Below are 19,030 nucleotides of genomic sequence, written 5' to 3' on the forward strand. Positions count from 1 at the left end.
AGCTCAGCAAGTTCTTAGCGTTTGTGTGCTTTAAACCCTACCCCACCCACCACAAAGCAGGGGAAAACATAATGCTCAAGCGTGCTTACATAGTGACAAGGCACACAAAGAACAGATGGTGGCATGGAGCAACAAGTTGGAATTTCTCCCACCTGTTGGTGTCCCAAAGAAAGCATTTGTGTCCTACACAAATACTGGTTTTGTTACAAAGGTGCAGGTACGAGAAGAGCTGGTGACAGACTGATATTATTGGAAATGTGAGTCCCTAAGTTACTCAGCACTTCTGTCTCCAAAGGTCACTTGGAGGTGTTCAATAAACATGGAGATGTGGCACTGAGGGATGTGGTCAGTGGACAGGAGTTGCACTTGGGGATCTTAGCGGTGGTCTTTTCCAACCTTAATGATTCTGTGATTCTACTCCTTAGAAAAAGGAAAACAAAGACTTGATTGTGCAGGGACATGCGATGCTCAGCACCTCTCTTAACTTGAAAACAATTCCTCCCATGGCCCAGAAGGGCCCTCACACACCATTCAAAGCAACTCGTGTGGGACTTCACCAGAGATGATTCTCCTCTTTCAAAAAAGGGGAACGAATTAGAGTCTGAACTCTAATCATGTTAATAGCCCTGCTTGACACTATAAATCACTGAAGTAGCATTTTGTATGTGCCTATAAATTACTGATGCTGCTCCCTTCTGCAGAAGATTCCTTCCCCTTAAAAACATATTTAATAGATTTGCACCCAGTCTTCTTTTTAAACACATTGGCTCACGCTGACAGCTTCCCTAATGCTCTAGGCACTGATTTCAAGTTTCATAATCAATTATATCATTTTGCTTCGTGGCAGTAATTTGAATACTGCTTTTGGGGTGTGACAGGCATTTGAGAACATTTCTGCCTGTCTTCATCCGAAATTGCTAATCTTCCTTCCTTCCATCCTCCCCGCAAAACCTGTGCAAAATTGATAAAATAACATCAATAAATCAAGACACTTGCATTTCCCCTGAAGTGACTATATTTCAGATTTCTTCTCTGAAACACAAGCAAGGACATAGTTCATCTAGCTCAACAGCACGACCAAAAGAAGTATAAAATGATGATGTTTTGTGGCATTTATTGCTAGTTGTGATAATATGAGTGACTGCTGCAGGCTGTCTCTTCTAGACCACCCTATCTTTGAAATCACCAGCACTACCACCTAACATTTAGCAGTAATTTACTACAGAGGAGTCTCGGCGACTGAGCCCACATCATCAGAAATGAAACTATAAAATTCAAGGGAAAAAAAAGATTTAATTCACATTTACTTCTCATGTTCAGAATCCTTATTAACCAGACTGTATGTTTCATTTCAGCTGCACAATGTAAATGTAAAACTGTTCAGATGAAGCATTGGAGGAATAGGAGTCAAATAAAGCTTGCTACTTCCCAACTATTTCAGAAGTTTTAATGAGGGCAAATGCAGGAGGTGAGAAAGACACGTATTAATCAAGTTCTATAGAAAGATGCATGCCTGTGGGGGAATCAGCCAATTTCATCGGCCACATGTTTCATAAGGATACTTAAATCCACTTAGATTCCTACAATCATTTGGAGAGACTGCAAGCAGAATAGGGCTGATAGCATTCATCCACTCTTCATCCAGGGCAGGTGTATTTTTCCTTAGGTGAAGTTGCATTATCTTCTCTTTCTTCAAACCCACATAAACACAAAAACTTCCAAAGGAAGACAAGAGGCTCACACAAGCATGTTCGCAATCACTAAGTGATAACTTCTCACAGGTCTTTCCACATAAATCTCGTTGAAACAAAACTAGAAGAAATATTAGCTCTTTGGTGGTAGCACAGCAGCAGCAGTCTGCTTTGCTCTTGCAGTTTCCATTTACTGAGCTAACAAAGACATTCACAAATTAAACACTAAAGGCGATTTCAAATTTGAAGTAAGCATCCTGACTTGAAGCTCCATATATGAAGCCTGCATGTTGCTTTTGCTCCCAGATGAAAGACATCACTGGCAGGAAATAGACTGGACCTGTGTCAAAGAGCTGCCAAGAAGGCTGTCCGCATAGGGGTGAGCTGCAGCAGCACTTCACATTTTGGTGCTCTCTACCACCACCACATTTGTTCATGGTCCCTTTTCAACCTAAAAGACTCTACCATTTTTCATAAGGCCCAAGAGCAAGCAGTGCATGAAAAAGAGATTTCAAATCAAAGAGTGGTTGAATAGATGCTACTGCAAACACTTCTATCCCCACATTGCTATTGGCCACTGTTACAGCTTGTGCAACAAAGGCAATTTGGGAGTTCAAAGGAAGCTGATACCCATCGACAGAGTTCTCACAGGTGACATTACTTAATCAACAGTTCTATCTTCTGGGGAGGAAAGGAAGCTCCAAATATAAACCATTTTCATAAACACGGAACTTAAAAGCCAGAGACACAAAGTTCTGGGAAGTGCCAGAAGCAAGGCATTTCTGCTTTGCCATCACAGGCAGCCCCCATGCCCTGCCAAAGCATGGGAATAGCTCTTTCAAGGCAACAGCAGCTGGAGATTGAGAACACAGATCACAGTAAGGGTGATGTGAGAAAAGCAGCTCCATCCTTTCTGTATCGGCCTCTTGAGCTCAATTACAATAGCAGAAACACATTACCTCTTCCAGAACGCATTCCCACCACACACTCGACACGTGCAAGCAGCATCCACTCATTATCCTCCACCATCACTTCTCTCATCGCCTTACAGCTCCAACTGCCAAGATGTCAGCAGGGAGGCCTGATACACTGTGCACAAAGTCAGCATGCAAGGGAGGTTCCAGAGGAGGATACACAGAAGGAATCACACACATCTCATCCTTCAAGAACCAGCGGAGCAGCAGACAAACTGCATGAAACGGTTTTGTAAAGAAAGTGTGGAAGAAGTTAGGCTTCTTGCTGTTTTCTAGCAAGAAAAGGAAAGAAGGAGGACTCTGTTCTACTTATTTTGAGATCAGGAATGCGGCTTTCTTTAACAAGGCCTTGACAAGTCTACAAATAATAATTTAAAGCTTTATGAGCAAAATCTGCATTCCACTGGCAGAGCCAAAAGCTTGCCTAGAGATTTCACCTGATGCTCTAATTGCACTGGTTCTTCAAAGCTGGCCTGTAAAAACAAGAACAATGACTGACAGATGCAATAAAAGTTTCTGACTAGCTTTTGGGGGAACAAGCCACCGATTCGTATTTGGATGCTATTTGAAACTGTTCTAGAATAAACAGCCTTTTGCTGAGCTGCCAGCACACCAGCCTGAGAGCTCGATGAGGTGACTTCAGACAGAATCAAAAACTGTTTCTACCTACTACATCTTGCACTAATAATCTCCCTCTTCTGATACAAAGGAACCCAGTGACGGAGAACAACGATGAATTCACAAGAGAAAGGCCCACAGCTGTCGACTTGGCTTTCAAACCCTTCCTCACATTTATTAGCTTCAAAGGAGAGCAGAGTCCAACGCCACACGCAGGAACCCACCAGCCAGGCTGGTCACGCAGCACGAGCCAACATGCCATTTTTCCTCAGTGGAGACTATAAGACTTGACTGGACAGAAGCGTTGCCTGTGTCAGTCTGTCCACATAGAACCAGGCACCAACCTTTAAAGCTCACAGACCACCCTTCTGCTCAGCACTGCTCCGAAATTCAGCCATCGATGGTGAGGTCCCACTGCTTTATCCAGGATCACAAAAGCTTTAGTCACCAAATAAAACGTTATCTATGAATCAACATAAATAGCCTTTCATCTGTGGCAAGAAAGCAGGCAGAGGGCAATTCTTGTCTTTATTCACACATCCCAGTTTGACTACCGTGATTTCAACCACTTTACCTTTCCGGCTTTTCTCTGCAATGCATACCGTATCATTACCCCCTGAGAGGCCACTTTACACTTTGCTCTCTTGCCTCCCTGATCCTGCTCTATTGTATAAAGTTATATGAAAAATAATACATAAGTGGCTGCATATCCTGCTGTGAAGTTGCTTAAAACATCACTCAGGGTTGGGTTTTTTTGGAAAAATTTCATGCCACTAAAGCAACAAAAAATAGTCAGTCATTACATCTCAAACTTGACAGATTTTTCTGCATGAAAACCATAAATTAAGTAAAAAATATTTATTTATTCAAATGCATGGGTTTGCTTACCACCCAAACATTTCTGACAGCTGCAGAGATGACAGTAACCTGCTCTGCATCACCCTCGTGGTTGTCTTGTTATTTCAGGAGCCCCAAAGGTACCTCCTGAAAAAAAATCAAATCACTCTGTCCTAATTAGAAGCTTCTGAAGACCAACTTCAAATGGGATACGCGCTTCCCACACATTACATACTAATTCAGAAAGCAGGAAGCTCTTCTCTCCCCTCCACATGAGAGGCTGCAGACTTAAAAACAGCAGGTTTAAAACCCAAACGGAAAACTCTGCTGGTTAATAATGAAACACAGCAGTAGTGTTTGACACGTCAGAATTCCTAAAGTAATAAATAAAAACCTGACTGCAGTAGGACAGGTTTTGTGAAGCCTGCTCACAGCCAGACTCGCACAGAACACGGCTTTGTCCTCTTGGTACAAAAGCAGAGATGACCAAAAAAAACAACTTTTCCCTTGCACAGCTGCTGTTACAGGAAGAGGTACAACTTCATTAAAGGCATCCGATTCCCATTCCAGGGCTGACCCTGTCTTCTGGCCCAGCGATGAAAACCAGACAGCTGGTTAGCAATCAGGTCAAACACCTCCAGGACCAAGCTCACCCAAGTTGCTATAGTAATATCAATTGGCCTTATTTAGGTTTTCTGCAGAAAACTCTCAGCACTTGAAGATATTGCACAGCCAAAGTCATCCAAATTATGTGAGTGCCACGGTTGAACAAGCAGAACTGTATGGAAGGGAGATGAGCCCTATAGAGCTTATTACTCACGCAGGGATCGGATCATTTATTATGGATGTAAGATAGTCCAACTGCTGCTAGCTAAGGTAGCACCTGATACCAGCAGCTGATAGATTAGCACAAGTACCATCAACATCTTTATTTCCAAATGCAGTTAGTCTTACCATTTGCCATGCAAAGTTAGTTTTAGCATATATGTTCCTATGAAAATAGAATGAGGCCATCTGTAATGAGCTAAGAATTAGATCTTAGTTCAGCCTGTAAGTCACTGACACAACTTTTGCACAGCACACATCCAGTGACTCAAGGCAAATAAGTAGAAATAATTTCCACCTATGTGCTATCAAAACCCCCAAAGCAGGGATTATTTGGCAGCATGCATTATTTAGGCAAGAAAAAAGGCTGTTCTCCATAAATCACAAAAGTGCACATTTTCCTAGAAGACACATCAACTCCCAATTTTCACCTACTTGTCACTAAGTCTCACAGTGAGACTGGTTCATCTCATAAGGACAACTCACTTACTTAGTTAACCCTCTACACAAGTGCATAATAAAGCAAAGCTAAGCACTGTGTTCAAAGATAATCTATTAGTAACAAAGCATAAGACCTCACAAATCAATTTGTGTTGCTTCCAGATGCAACTGTGTTAAATCGAGTTCTAAGGATGTACTACATCACCCCGTGCTTCTTTCTGACACGGCATAAATCAACATAGTTCTGCTGAAATCCTGTTGATTTACACCAACAGATTTTGTGGCTTGGTGATCTAGTCCTTTACTTTCAAGTTCTCAAAATGAGACACGAATACATGCTTTGCCTGCACTGGGCAGGGTGTATACATGTAAGAAATTCCCTCTCTCCTGCAGCTAACGACCACAACATCAATTCTTCATGCGATTAGAAGGCAAAAAATACTGCAACCCTGACCACACAAAAAGGGGAATGTTCAGTGAAAACAGAACACAATTTCAGCTTTGTACTCTGTGCTGATATCATATTCCCTATAATACTACTCCAATTTCTCATCTACATTTCAAGTAGGATGTCAAACACTAGTGAGTCCAAAGACTAAAGGCAGACATCTTACACTCTCAGTGCTGCCTGAATTCACACTTTGAAGGCTACAGGATGATTCAGTTACCATCTATTGTTACATACAAATGGACATTAAGTTTTCCTGCCAAGCTGACAAAATAAGAACTAATGTTACAGAAGTTAAATGACATAAACTCAACATTCCAATACAATGCAAACTTCTTAACTGGGCAAGCTATGAAAAAGGGGAGCTATTAGAGCAAACTTTCCCTCATTCCATATCTTCAGAGTCAGATCAGACAATACATCTGATCCCATCCCTTCAGCACATTCAAAGCCTGTGCACACAGCAGGCAGGTCAGCAGGCTGTGCTGGTACCTCACAGGCAGGCAGCCTGGAGACCAGGCTCATCATTAACTACCTATGCACCTAGGATTTAAAAAATAAATAAATAAATAAATAAATAAATAAAAAGATAATTTGTCTGAATTTATTGAGCACTAAGTCACTTGTATGCTCTCAGATTTGCCACAGAGTGCACCTGTTATCATCTGGACGTGTTTTGCTCAGTTAATTTCCTGCTTTTCCTACGCAAAGAGTTCAGGTGGCACCCTGGTCTCTGCACTTTCCTGCCTCAGGCAGACCACGTAAGCTCCCATTAAGAACTCTGATGCAGAAAGCATGCATCTCTGCTGTGAACCAAAGCACACTTAATTCAACTCAGCAGAGCATTTCATTCAAAGAAGGGAGCAAGACAGAAGAGCTCACCATAACAGGAACCAAGCTTCCGTGGCCTTGATTCCTATGGAAGAGCATGTAAGCTGTGAGCCATCCCACAACCTATCTTCAGCTTTTAAGGACAATATAAAATGCAAAAATAGGACAAAAAGTGATGGCTTTCAGTTGCACCAGGAGTGGTTTAGGTTGGATATTAAAAAAAAAAATTTGTTCTAAGAAAGAGCAATAAAGCATTGGCACAGGCTGCCCAAGGAGGTGGTCGCCATCCCTGGAGGTGCTCCAGAGCCATGGAGATGTGGCACTGAGGGCCGTGGGCAGCAGGTGGGTTAGGGTTGGACTTGGATCTTAGTGGTCTTTTCCATCCTTGATGATGCTATGATTCTTAAGGAAGCACTAAAAAAAATTAGTAGTAGTAATAAGTAGTAATAATCCAAATGGTGGAACTACTCTATGGAAAAAGTTCTAATAGGCATGCTCTGGTTCATGCTGAAGGCTTATAGAAGAAACCTGCTTTTACACACACTGCACAGAAGGCTGGAAGGGCTTTGGATTCATTTAGTTACATGCCAACTGTTGCAGAAACTTCTAGCAGCATATTAGCAGCTACAGGGAAACTTATTTTGACACATTTGTACATATGGCATATAACAGAGAAAAATGCTTCAGGAGTGACTTCTGCACACAGAAACAAGCGCAACACCAAATTCCTAGGAACTGTTCCTTTGCCTTTAAAAGACAAGGGAATCACTGTCATTGAGAGCTATTTCCAACACGGCTGGGCTGCCTTGAGTATAGCAGCTTTCAACCTCCTTTGAATTACCTTGTTACACTAATTGGCATTAACACCACAAGCTGCCAAAATAAAGGCACACTGAGATGAGCTAAAGGTACAGCTGAGATGCGTCTCCTTCAATGTTCACCAAGCAATTGTGTGTGCTTCAAGCTGACATGGGCTGCTGCGTAGCTGTATTGATCCTGCATCGCCTGTGTCAGGAGGGAGGTGTCAGGGTGACATCCTCATCTGGACTGAATTACGGGATACCAGCGCCATGCAGCAGAGGCTGTGGAGCTGTACTACAAGTAGGATCTCATGCATTTCTCTGTTATAATGGAGAAATAACAATAATTCCAAAAGTAAGACACAAAGTCATTTCAAGGTCCCTCCTTGGCTTTGATGGAGAATGCCTCCAAGTATTCTAGCTGAATGATGTTTATTCTCTAACTGAGAGATATGGCCCAAAAAGACCATCAATGCTCGCTTGTGAAACTCAACTTTAATTACCAATTCAGGCACTCTCTATCACTTACGTTATGTACAATCAATGCTGACCTCATAAAAGAAAAGCATTGTCACTGTTTGTAATGCAGGAAGTTTTCTTTTTAAGAAGAAAACAATTACCGACCATCTAATTACCTCTCTGTGCATAGCTACCTATCACAGGAATGATTATCCCAAAAAAGCAGAAATGCTATATAATTCCACCTCCAATACGTTTAGTGGGAGAATCTATTTAGGTACTTACTAATGACTTCTTTCTTTTTTAAAAACAAACTTCTCGAAGCACTGTTCCCCATAAAGCAGCCAAGGAAATGAGTAAAACATGAAACAGCTAGATTTGATCAACATGGTTTGACAATGCTTCCTCCTAAATCATTCTTAATACGCTGAGATCTGAATGCATGCTGACGCTTCGAGATACAGTTGCGTGAGAGCTGTCACATACAGAAGAAAACTGCTTGTATATATACACTTACATGCGTATTCCTTTAACATGTCCAAGCAGATCAGGCCACAAACAGCTCCTCATTCCCAGACTTTGAGTTTGGGTGTTTCTTTTTGCTTGGCCAGGAGCAGGGGTCAACTTCTAACCTTCTCAAAGGCATCATTAAGTGTTGCTAAATAAAATTACTGGCTTTAAAGAGATAAGGACACATTTCCCTCATTAACTGACACAAATTAGAAGCATTAAGAAGTCCCTGGACAAATAATGTCATTTAGAGAAAAGATGTGACAGGATACCCCCATGTTCTCCACTATTAGTCTCTAAGAAACAAAGATGTTAAAGAAAAGCCATAAACTTGTGCCAGAAATCATTAAAATGGATGCATAGGTGGCAGTTAGGTAAGTTGATGTATCAGGCACACAGAGCTCAGTCAACAGCACTTACATTTGCTGCTCAGAAAGGACAGTAGCTAATGTGTGTGTATTTGGGGTTGGAGACAAGAATATAGAAACAATAAGCTCAACTGCTTTTCAAAGGACCTGAACAACTTAGTGGGGAAACTTTCTGTAATCGTACGCATGCACATCTCTGATGACATGCTGAAAAGTACCAGTCTTTTCTTTACATGCAAGCCAGAGAATTCGCATAAATGTTGGTAGGTGAAATAAGAAACAGGAAGACACATGCAGTCTATAGGACACTAAATTGAGCATAAGTGTTGCACAAAAACCTTATCTGGAAAAAATATCAGGTCACAAAAGTCTCCTTGAAAACAAACAAAAACTACAGCTTAGAATAAACTCATAGGCAACTCAGAGCTATAAAAGTGAGGGAGAGAGATCAGATCCTTGGGATTATCTCGGTCAAACAAAAGGCTTTCCTCAGGTCAGTGAATCTTCAGGAATCCAAGTTGCTTCCCACCTTCACAAGTGGAGCTGTAAATACTGAGCTTCTCTTCTTAACAAAGGCTTCCACAAAGAGTGGCCAGTTTCTTATTTCCCTGACATCCTCTCAGCACCTCCTACTCTCACACATCAACATGCTCTTCTCCATTATGTGCCAAGCACAGCTGAATACAGCTTAAGGACTCCAGGAAGAAAAACAGGTAAACCCCAAATATGCAGCACGAGGAATGAGAGCTCTATGAACCTCAGTGATGGAAGGGAATGAGGACAAAGCAAAAGGAAAACTGAAGGAATTATACTACCTGAAGTTAATTACTGAGACGGATATCCCCAACTCTGAGCACTCAGCTAAATGGTTTAGAAACTTAGGAAGTTCTGACTGCACATCGCCAAATGCAGACAAAAAATCATTTTACTTCTCCTGCTGAAGTAATTCAGTACAGCACCTTGAGGTTTTATTAAACTCATTTCTCTGCTCCTCTCAAAGAAAGGCTTTCATACAATACAGGTCAGAACTAAAGCCACAAAGTTAGCAGGAAAGTTCTGTGCTACTTCCAAGCTGCAGGTCCTCACAAGTAAAAGTAGTTCTTGCATCAGGTAAGTCAATGCAACACAACAGGAAGAAACCAACACCATCGATCTGAAAAAAGATTTGCATATGGATGCAGATGATAGCACAGGTAGCACTAGACATTAAGGCTGGAGAAGAGCTGCATGCAGAACTTCCTATATGAATGCTGAGAAGACTTAGCACCTGCAACCAAAAGCTTCCAAATTTGTTTCACCTATTTCTTCTAGGGGGCAAGGCACTCCTTCCAGAACACTATAGGTCAATACCTCAAGGGATCACTTAAAAAACAGGACAGTAGCAGCTTATAAAGTTTATACTGTTATTCTTCAAGCAATACTTTTAAGAGATCTTCCATTCTCTACAAACATCAGGCACCCTGATAGCCTGTTATCTCCTGAGTCTTATTCTCCACAACTGTCAGAACTGGAAGGTTGTAAAGTCCCGTAAAAAAAGGTGCAAATTTCCTCCTTCGGAGGAAGTTTAATAACAAAGGAAGAGACAAAGGTGTCTCAGGCTTCCTGATAAGCAGGCAGCACCACTGCACTTTCACGTAAATCCCTAGAATCCTCATTATTTAATAAATGCATTAAGCTCTATTGATTTTTAGTGACTATGAAAGGTCAAGTCAAAACAAAGCAAGAACATTTTGTAATGCATAGGGTTAGAAAGGTGAGAAGTCTTAATGAGTAAGAAGTTTCTGTGCAGGTTGAGGAGAAAGCATAGCCCATCAAGCCCATTCCTTGGTTGGATGGATGTAAGAAGCAAGTAACTCCATTGGGCACAAAGTACTTCAAACTTGCACTCTCTGTGGCCCTATCCTAAATTTATACTTGCATACCAATGAGAAAATTTTAATTTCAATATTCAGAAATTATTAGAGTTTACTTAAAGGCCAGAAGCAGCTTCTCTACGTTTTTAGTACAACCTCCCATTCAATACAGACTAAAAGGAAGCATGAAATAACCACCTCACAGTGGAGGGGAGGAATGAGAGCCGAGACTTTCACGCACTTGAGCGCACCAAGTCAAAAAGCGACGCGACAGGTAACAGCAAACATATCTTCCACTTTAAATGTTCCGAGTTAAAAATCTTTCACGAGGTAATTCTCAACAGTCACATTTTCTCCCCCAAAATTTCTCATCCCACTGCATTCAAGATTATCCAAAATGAAATACAATGCTGTGATTAGAGGCATGCTTAATTACCGTTCAGCAATAAAAGTTTATGAACCAACATTTTATTCCAGCCCATGCATTGTCTTATTTTTATATATTCATAAATATGCAAAGCCATTAAGATGATTATTAATTGCAGCAGAATACAATTAGAAGGCTTTCAGCAAATGCAGTCGTTGACACTGTGGTATCTATTCACAATTTTGCCAGTGTCTGTCTTCAATTATTTAGCTTTTGGAAGGTCTCTGTTATCATGATATAATGAATGCTCCACATAAATAGTTTTGCTGCCTAAAAGATCTATTACTAAATTAAGTTTGTAGGTGCATCATTTTAATAAACCTTCACAAAACAGATTACTCATACAGCCTCACTCTCTTGTTTATCCTATTGTTAAGTTCATTATCAACATTTTTCTGGGGCTCAAAGTTATCAACTTTCCTTCCCTTGCATCATTTCTCCATTATTTTCATAGAGTTCCTACAACACCAATAGCTAACTCCCAAACAACCTATTCCAAAAGACTTCTCTCCAGCACTGTCCCCAGCACGCTGTCCAAGAAAATAGTTGATGTTTTTGGGCCTGCATTAGGGGAAAGACATTTATAACATCACAGATGCTGCACAGAGAATTAAAAATCCAAAATTAGAAATCTGCCTTTTCAGGAGGTGATACTTGAGTAGAAAACTCCTTCTAAAGGTCAGCAGCCCAACCTTGTTGATGTTTATCCACCAACCTCACAAGCAGCTGTTTACAAGATGGTTTAAGCACCTCGCTTTGGTAACTGGTGGCAGTCTTCATAACGATCAGGACGTTGTTACATGTCCTGTAATGACACGAACTCAGTGCCTTTTCATCTAAGTGGTAGGCTTTTACCTTCAAAACAATTGCTTGCTTTAGATTCCATGCCCTCAAAACACTTGTCTAACCTAACCTGATGCTCCCACATCACGCTCCTCCATACCAGACACTACCACAGCTATCAGCACCCACTTTACCCTAATGCTTACAGTAAGAATTGCAATACTCATTTTGAAGCATTTTGTTCCATTCTATTTTCTCTTCGTTCAATTTGCTAACGTAGAGGTAACACAAGCTGATGAAGAATGCAAAGCTCCCTCCAAACAATGGCTCTCAGGGAAGAATCTGTCATGGCACAACAGAGCGGATACATATGTAGCATCCTTCCAAAGGCAGCAGGAACCAACCCTGCATTACACCAGCATGCCTTCCCAACTCCAGTCCACTTATGAAAAAAAAACGAAAAAAACCCACTTCTAAACACAGCAGAAACATAAGGCACAAAACCTAGAAAAGCCCCCAAACCCTGGCGTGGAGTTTCACAATTCCTCAGCACACAGGAGGTGATTGCTGCCAGGAGGCAAAAATAAGAAACACAGTTTGCAGCCATACATCAAAGCAGCAGCGCTCACACCACCAGTGTATGCTGCTCAGCCACAGCTGCTGGGCAGATGTGACATGTTGCAAGCACTCCTAGAAATCTCCTCAGGGGGCTGCTGGGATTTGGCATAGGTTTTGGAGTCTCTATTTTGATAACAGTAAAGCAAACTGAAGGCACATCTGGGCAGTAGTGAGCACTGGACTTCAAAGCTTTACCTTAGGGACAGTTCTGCCCCCTCCATGCACAGCAGTAGAGGGCTCATGGGACTGCTCAGCAATGCATTCAGTTACTCTTCTCTGAGAAGCAGTTATGCTTTTCCCTGGTGCTCAAAGATATCAGACATATGCTGCTATCATATGATCCACTATCTCATCTGAGGCCATCCTTTAAATTTTGCAACACATGAAGATATCGAAAAACCACTGCATCCTCCAGTTACCAGGTTGATTTTACTTATTAATGCTCCCTGCATTATTCAAGAGATTAACAAAGAAAAGGGAGAAATTAATAGTCTTATCTTCTTTCCCTAAAGGATTACTTACTCATCTGTCTCATGTTTAGGGGAAAAAAAAAAAAATAGAGGGGGAAAAGTGCTCATCATCAACACGTGTCCAAGCTTCCAAGCTAAAGGCACAGAGAAGGTAAAAACAACCCTCACCCCTATGCAACAAGAGCTCAGCTAGTGATGAACCAAGTCCTGACTGGGCCTGTAAAAGTCTATAAAGGCTCATTGGGTACCATTGCTGGGCTGGGCTCATGTGAGCTGCAATAACTGCTTCAGCGCCTGTTCTGCGTGCTTTTGGCCTTGCCCTCAGCTGCAAACACATACAGCAATGGGGGTAAAATAAATAAAAACTTAATACAAATCTGAAATCTGTTCTGGGAAGGAAAGAAAAACCGAGAAAACAAATCCTGCATGCCAGCCACCTATTAACCTATTTCCAGAAGATATTCAGAGCTGTGGCAAAGAAGGGAGTGCAGACGACGGAAAGGCACTGATGCTCCACTCCCACCTGCGCGAGGCCAGGAGCAGCGCCGGAGCCGACACCAGCACCGCACGCTAACCACTTGACTCTGGTCTCTTACCCACTGATTTACAGCGGGCGCACAGCAAGGGTGCAGCATCCGTCACATCGCCGCACATCCATCACACGGCCGCGCATCCATCACGTTCTCACCTCGCGATGTGAGGACAGCCCGATGTGAGGACAGCCCGATGTGAGGACAGCCCGATGTGAGGACAGCCCGATGTGAGGACAGCCCGATGTGAGGACAGCCCGGCGCTGCCCAGATGCTGACTGCTGCTGCTGCACAAGTTGCCGTCCACCGGCGCACGGCTCGTGTCCACCAGCACTCAGATCCCATTTGTTTCCAACCATTACCATAGCAGGCTGGATTGGAGCCAGCCAAAATGCTGGAGATGAATAAAAGGAGCGATTAACTAACAGGAGGCAAGCGTGCTGGCAGACACCGTTCTGACTGCAAGAGTTATTTTTTGCTGCTAAGACCGAGATACCAAATTTACATCCCAACTTTATTTATAGCTTCCGGATTCATATTGCAGTTAGCTACAAAACTGACGAGCACATTTTAATGACAGTCAACATTAAAATAAAAATTATAAGCTTGGCATCAAACTTCTGACTACTTTGGGAAATAAGGGTCTATTTGACTTGGAGGCTAATATTCCTAAAATCTTTCACGTTGGCGTATTAAAAGTTTAACACATTAAGAAAGAATTAAGGGAAATCAGCATGTTTTAATTAAATCCTAGTTATATAATTTTTGCTGAATCAATCTGGAGGAATCAGAAGGATTAAAGCTGAAATTCATTACCAAGATGGCAAGTGAATATGAACATGATTTCTGTGATTTTTGCCGATTAAACTTTAAAAAATCTGCAAGATTAAAACTAAGCCCCATTTATAGGATGGCAAGTGAATACAAACTTATTAATTTCAGATCATGGGGCTTTAATGTAAAAGATAATCAATGAGAAATTACATTAAGTTTGCTTTTCACATTCATCAGACTATTCTGTAAAGACGCCAATAAAATGAAATCTCTCCTGATATTCCATGAGACAAATATCTCCCAGATTACAAAAGCTTCATTCCAATGTACTAGTCAATACCCAGAATAAAATTTACACTGTAAATCAACAAAGTATTATTAAATTAGACCCAACTGTGGAACAAGAGGCTGTGTGCTGTAGGTTTCTACATCTCGGCAGGGCTGGATGCTTCTGGGAAATTAGCCAGGTTGATTACCGTTATAAGAAATCTTTCCTTTGGCTCTCCAACCCGCTGATGTCAGTCCCTTCCAATTCTGAAAGAACTCTCCTTAGGTTACCAATAAAAGTACAAGTTGAAGGATTGCAGCAAAGTAAAAGTACAGTAAGGGAGGAATTCAAAGCTCCTATTGCTCTAGTCAGATTCCAAACTAATGTTGTCATGGAGTAACTAAGTATTTCAGATGATAAGGACTAAAATAGGTTGGGTATCTTTCTTCAGGATCATCAACACAGGATGCAAAGGGACCACTGAGGCACCAAGCTTCTTCTGCCACAAACCACAGCCATACTCCCCAAAATCCCACACAACTTCTGCTTCCCTTCTGCCTTGATGCAGAGCACAGCTGCGGCGAGCCTGAAAACCAACTACTGCTTATCTCCAAAGGATCTTACACCAAACAGCTAAGATAAGGAGCATTGTTCTGACCTCTCTTGGCAAAGAAAAGCAGCTTCGTCAGGTCCCAGACCCGCAGCCAGATGCCCAGCAGTGGAGCCCAAAGACCACAGCAGAGTCCAAGTGATGTTCCCAGAACACAGGGACAGCTCTGCTGGATGCTGGCTGCACAGAGATCGCCTGCACTGAGCTCATATTCCACACTTTATAACATGCCCAACGCCTCCTTCACTCCCTGCCCTCCAGCCCCAGATGGGGGATTTTATTTTTCTGTGATTCTAATAGCACCAAATTACACACAGGTTCTGGCTGGCAGCCTCAACTGACCTTTTTAAGGCTCTGAAATAGATTTAAGCTCAATGTCCCTGGCAGAGGAAGGCTGGCCTGCTCCTTTCACACAGCCAAGCAGGGTTCAGTCCCAGCACCACTCCCCCACAGACCAGATAGGATGAAAAGGGCAAGTCTCTTAAAATGTGGCTCTGACTTTGAAATTCAGATGACAAGGCTTCTGGACATATGGTATTTGACAGCCCCGTAACACAGCAGCTCCGGTCACCGCTTGAAAAATTAATCAAAGTTTCCATAAAGGCTCTTCCAATTCTGCCTTAATAACTTTGCTGAAGGGGTCTGTGGGTGCCAGCAACCAGACCCCGTACAGCACGCACATGGATTTAAGCGGACACAGCAGCTCCTCCTGCAGCCTGAAGCTACCAAAATGAGTTTCCCCTTCCAATTATGTTTTTGGTTAAGTGCACAATTCAATACAGCACATCAAAGTCAGCCGCACAGCGAGTGGCACTCCTTGTATAGATAAATGCTTACATAGGGCAATTAGTTACAAGAAGGCCAAGACCTCAGATAAATAACACAAAGGGGCTGCTCAAAGTTTTAAAAAGTCAGGAGGAGGGAGGTTTGGTAATCTCATGATTGAACTCTTATTACCCAAGTTAAATTTATACATCCTGCAAATATATTGCCCCTTAAACTGGAGACAACTCATGACATTAACTGTCCTATACAGCCCCAGGGGTAGAGGACAGAGCCCAGAGATTGCTGGGGCAGTTGTGGCAGTGTGCATGAACCATGGTCACCACGGCAGGGACTGCTCCCTGCACCCTCCTCCCCACAGCTCTGTTTGCAGCAATGACACTCAAACACGTGGAGAATTAACACAGTTATTTCACAGCGCAAGGCATCCCAGAGCTGAACCAGAACGCTTTGCAATCAAGTAGGATGTTTGTTTAGCTCATCCCAGCCTGATGCTTTGCTTTTATTGGGCAATCTTCCACTTTACTCACCCAAATTAAGAGCTGGGGAAGCCCTGAAGCTAACTTACAAGGAAACCACTTAAGAACCACCACACACCACTACCAGAACAAATTTAATTCAATTTTGGGAAGAGATGAAAAGGTGTAAATATAACAGGAATTCACCACTTCGTGCCAGCCTGCAAAACACCCAACTGTGTCAGGAAAAAGGGATGGTATCGATGTGGAGCAGATGAACGAAAATCCATCACCCCCAGCATCACCTTCTGTTGGCTTTCATGTGCTGCATTTCTTAATCACCTTTATATCACATTTCCTTCTTTCAGAGCACAACCCATGGTTCTTTCATACCTTACAGCAATGCCACGTGCAGACTGATCTTTCGCACACCTACACGAACACAAGAACACCTACCAGCTCCCACCCAGTCACCTCCTAACTTCAGCTGTTACCAAGCTCCAAAACTTATCAGCAATCCCTCCAATTCAAATACAAAATCCAAGCATACGCTCAACTTTTAATAATGCAAGTCTCCCCATTTGATAGAACTCACTATATTTAAAAGCAGGATCACAGAATTGCTCAGATTGGAAAAGACCTTAAAGATCATCAAGTCCAACAACAACCTAACCATACCACCCCAACTCTAACATCCCTCTGCTAAATCATGTCCCTAAGCACCACATCAGAGCTTTCTTAAGCATTACATTAAATTTGACCACAGGTGCTTATAAGGACTTTATACTTCAGTCCTCCAGAGACATCTTCTCCTCAGGATAGCTCTGAGGAGCTAAGTGGAAGTTGGAATATTTCTGGGGAGTTTCTGAATTTTGGTTTGGGGGTTGTTTTTGATTGGGGGTGTTGCGGATTTTGTTGTTGCTTTCGGTGATTATTATTATTTTTTTTTGCATGTGGGCATTTCTACATTTTTATTTTTTTAAAGTTCTACCGTGCCTTACATTCACAAGTCTCTCCTTCACAGGACTTTGGTTTACTTCATAGCAGCAGAGGTTGGCCCTAGATAAACAAGCAAATACACACATCTGGTATCTCATGCGCTTCCCATGATAATTAAGGTTATTACAGCAGTCATTAGTCAAGGCTCAAGGCAACACCGTGCCATGTCCTGCACAAACAAGCAAAACGGCCTTTATCCCAGATAACTCCCCATCTCACCATCTGCTGTTGTCCTGATTTATCTTCCTTAGATGAGTTAAAAAATGTTCCTGATGCCATATCAGTTGCAGCACTGGCTATGACTTTGGCACTGAGCAGCTCCTCCAACTTACTTTCTTTAATTGGAAGTTTCAAATCCACAAAACAGATCTGAGTTTTGCTTTGAGAAAGTTTGGAGGTGAGTAGGACCCACTTAAAGAACAGAGAGAAAAGGCCTAGAGGGGACAGATGGAAAAATAAAAGTAAAGATTGAGGCTACCAGAAAGGAGAAGCATGTGAAAGATGTAATTGAAGCCAGTCTCTCAGAATAAGTAAAACCCATCCAGCAAAAAAAGACAGTGTAAGAGTAAAAACGAAGTGTGATAGTGCTGTCACTTTTGGGGCTCTGAGGGATAAGTAATGAAAAGTGCTGGTTTAGAGATCATAGAAAACAGGGCTGGAATAGACCTCACGAGGTCATCGAGTCCATCTCTGTGCCCCAAGGCAGGAGCTGCTCTGCAGATATCACTCGTGACAGATGTTTTTCTATCCCGTTCTTTAAGAACTGTAACGATGGAGATGCTGCAATCCCCACAAGAAATCCAATGCAGTGTATCATCTTAGAAAGTTTTTGTTACTGAAGCAAATCTCACTTGCTGCAGTTTAAACCTGACTTTATCCCCCATCATGGACCAGGAGGAGAGCGTCCCTGCACAGCAGTGTATTGCCAGGAGAAAAACACAGCCATGTCCTCAACAGTGGCTTCAGCAATGCCATAATTTTTGCCAATGCTGTTCCCATTTTTCTATTTCCTTTGTAACACTGAGTTTTTAAAACTGACATCAAAGGTAGAACCACAGCAACACAACAAAACCTTTGCTCATCTGTGCTGAGAATGGCTGGAATCTGGAAGACCATCCTCTGTTCTCCCTAAGGATGAGATGAGAACAGCTCTTCTCTTTGATTACCACAGAGTCCGTATTTCTGTGATGTTACAGCCCCACACACAGCAGTGCTCTCTGAACCTTCCCCAGCAAACAATATTCAAACATAGTGGAAGGGGAAAAAAAAAAAATAAAGGCAGAAGAAGAGCAGCTACCCACCAGGATTTCAAGTGGCAGCTCTCTGGGTGGACAGGAAATAAAAGCCAAGTACTGCAGTCAATGAAAAGGTGTGAGCACCATACATACATGGCTAGGCAAATAGTACAGTTGTATCATATAGGATCTCTTCTCTGACCTGTTACAGCACTAAGAATGGGTCAAGACAATTTTTGACAGCAAAGCACCAGGAACTGGTGAAAGAGATGTATTCTCCAAATAAACATGAAATTAGCAATGAGTTCTGTGGGTATTTATGAGACAACATTTTACAACAGCACTGCAGGAACCAAAGATGTGGGGGCCTCTTTATCTGTGGGTTTGGCTGGGTGTTTTTTTTTGTTTGTTTGTTTGTTT

Source organism: Meleagris gallopavo, chromosome 15, assembly GCF_000146605.3.
Source record: "Meleagris gallopavo isolate NT-WF06-2002-E0010 breed Aviagen turkey brand Nicholas breeding stock chromosome 15, Turkey_5.1, whole genome shotgun sequence".
NCBI classification, from domain to species: Eukaryota; Metazoa; Chordata; class Aves; order Galliformes; family Phasianidae; genus Meleagris; species Meleagris gallopavo.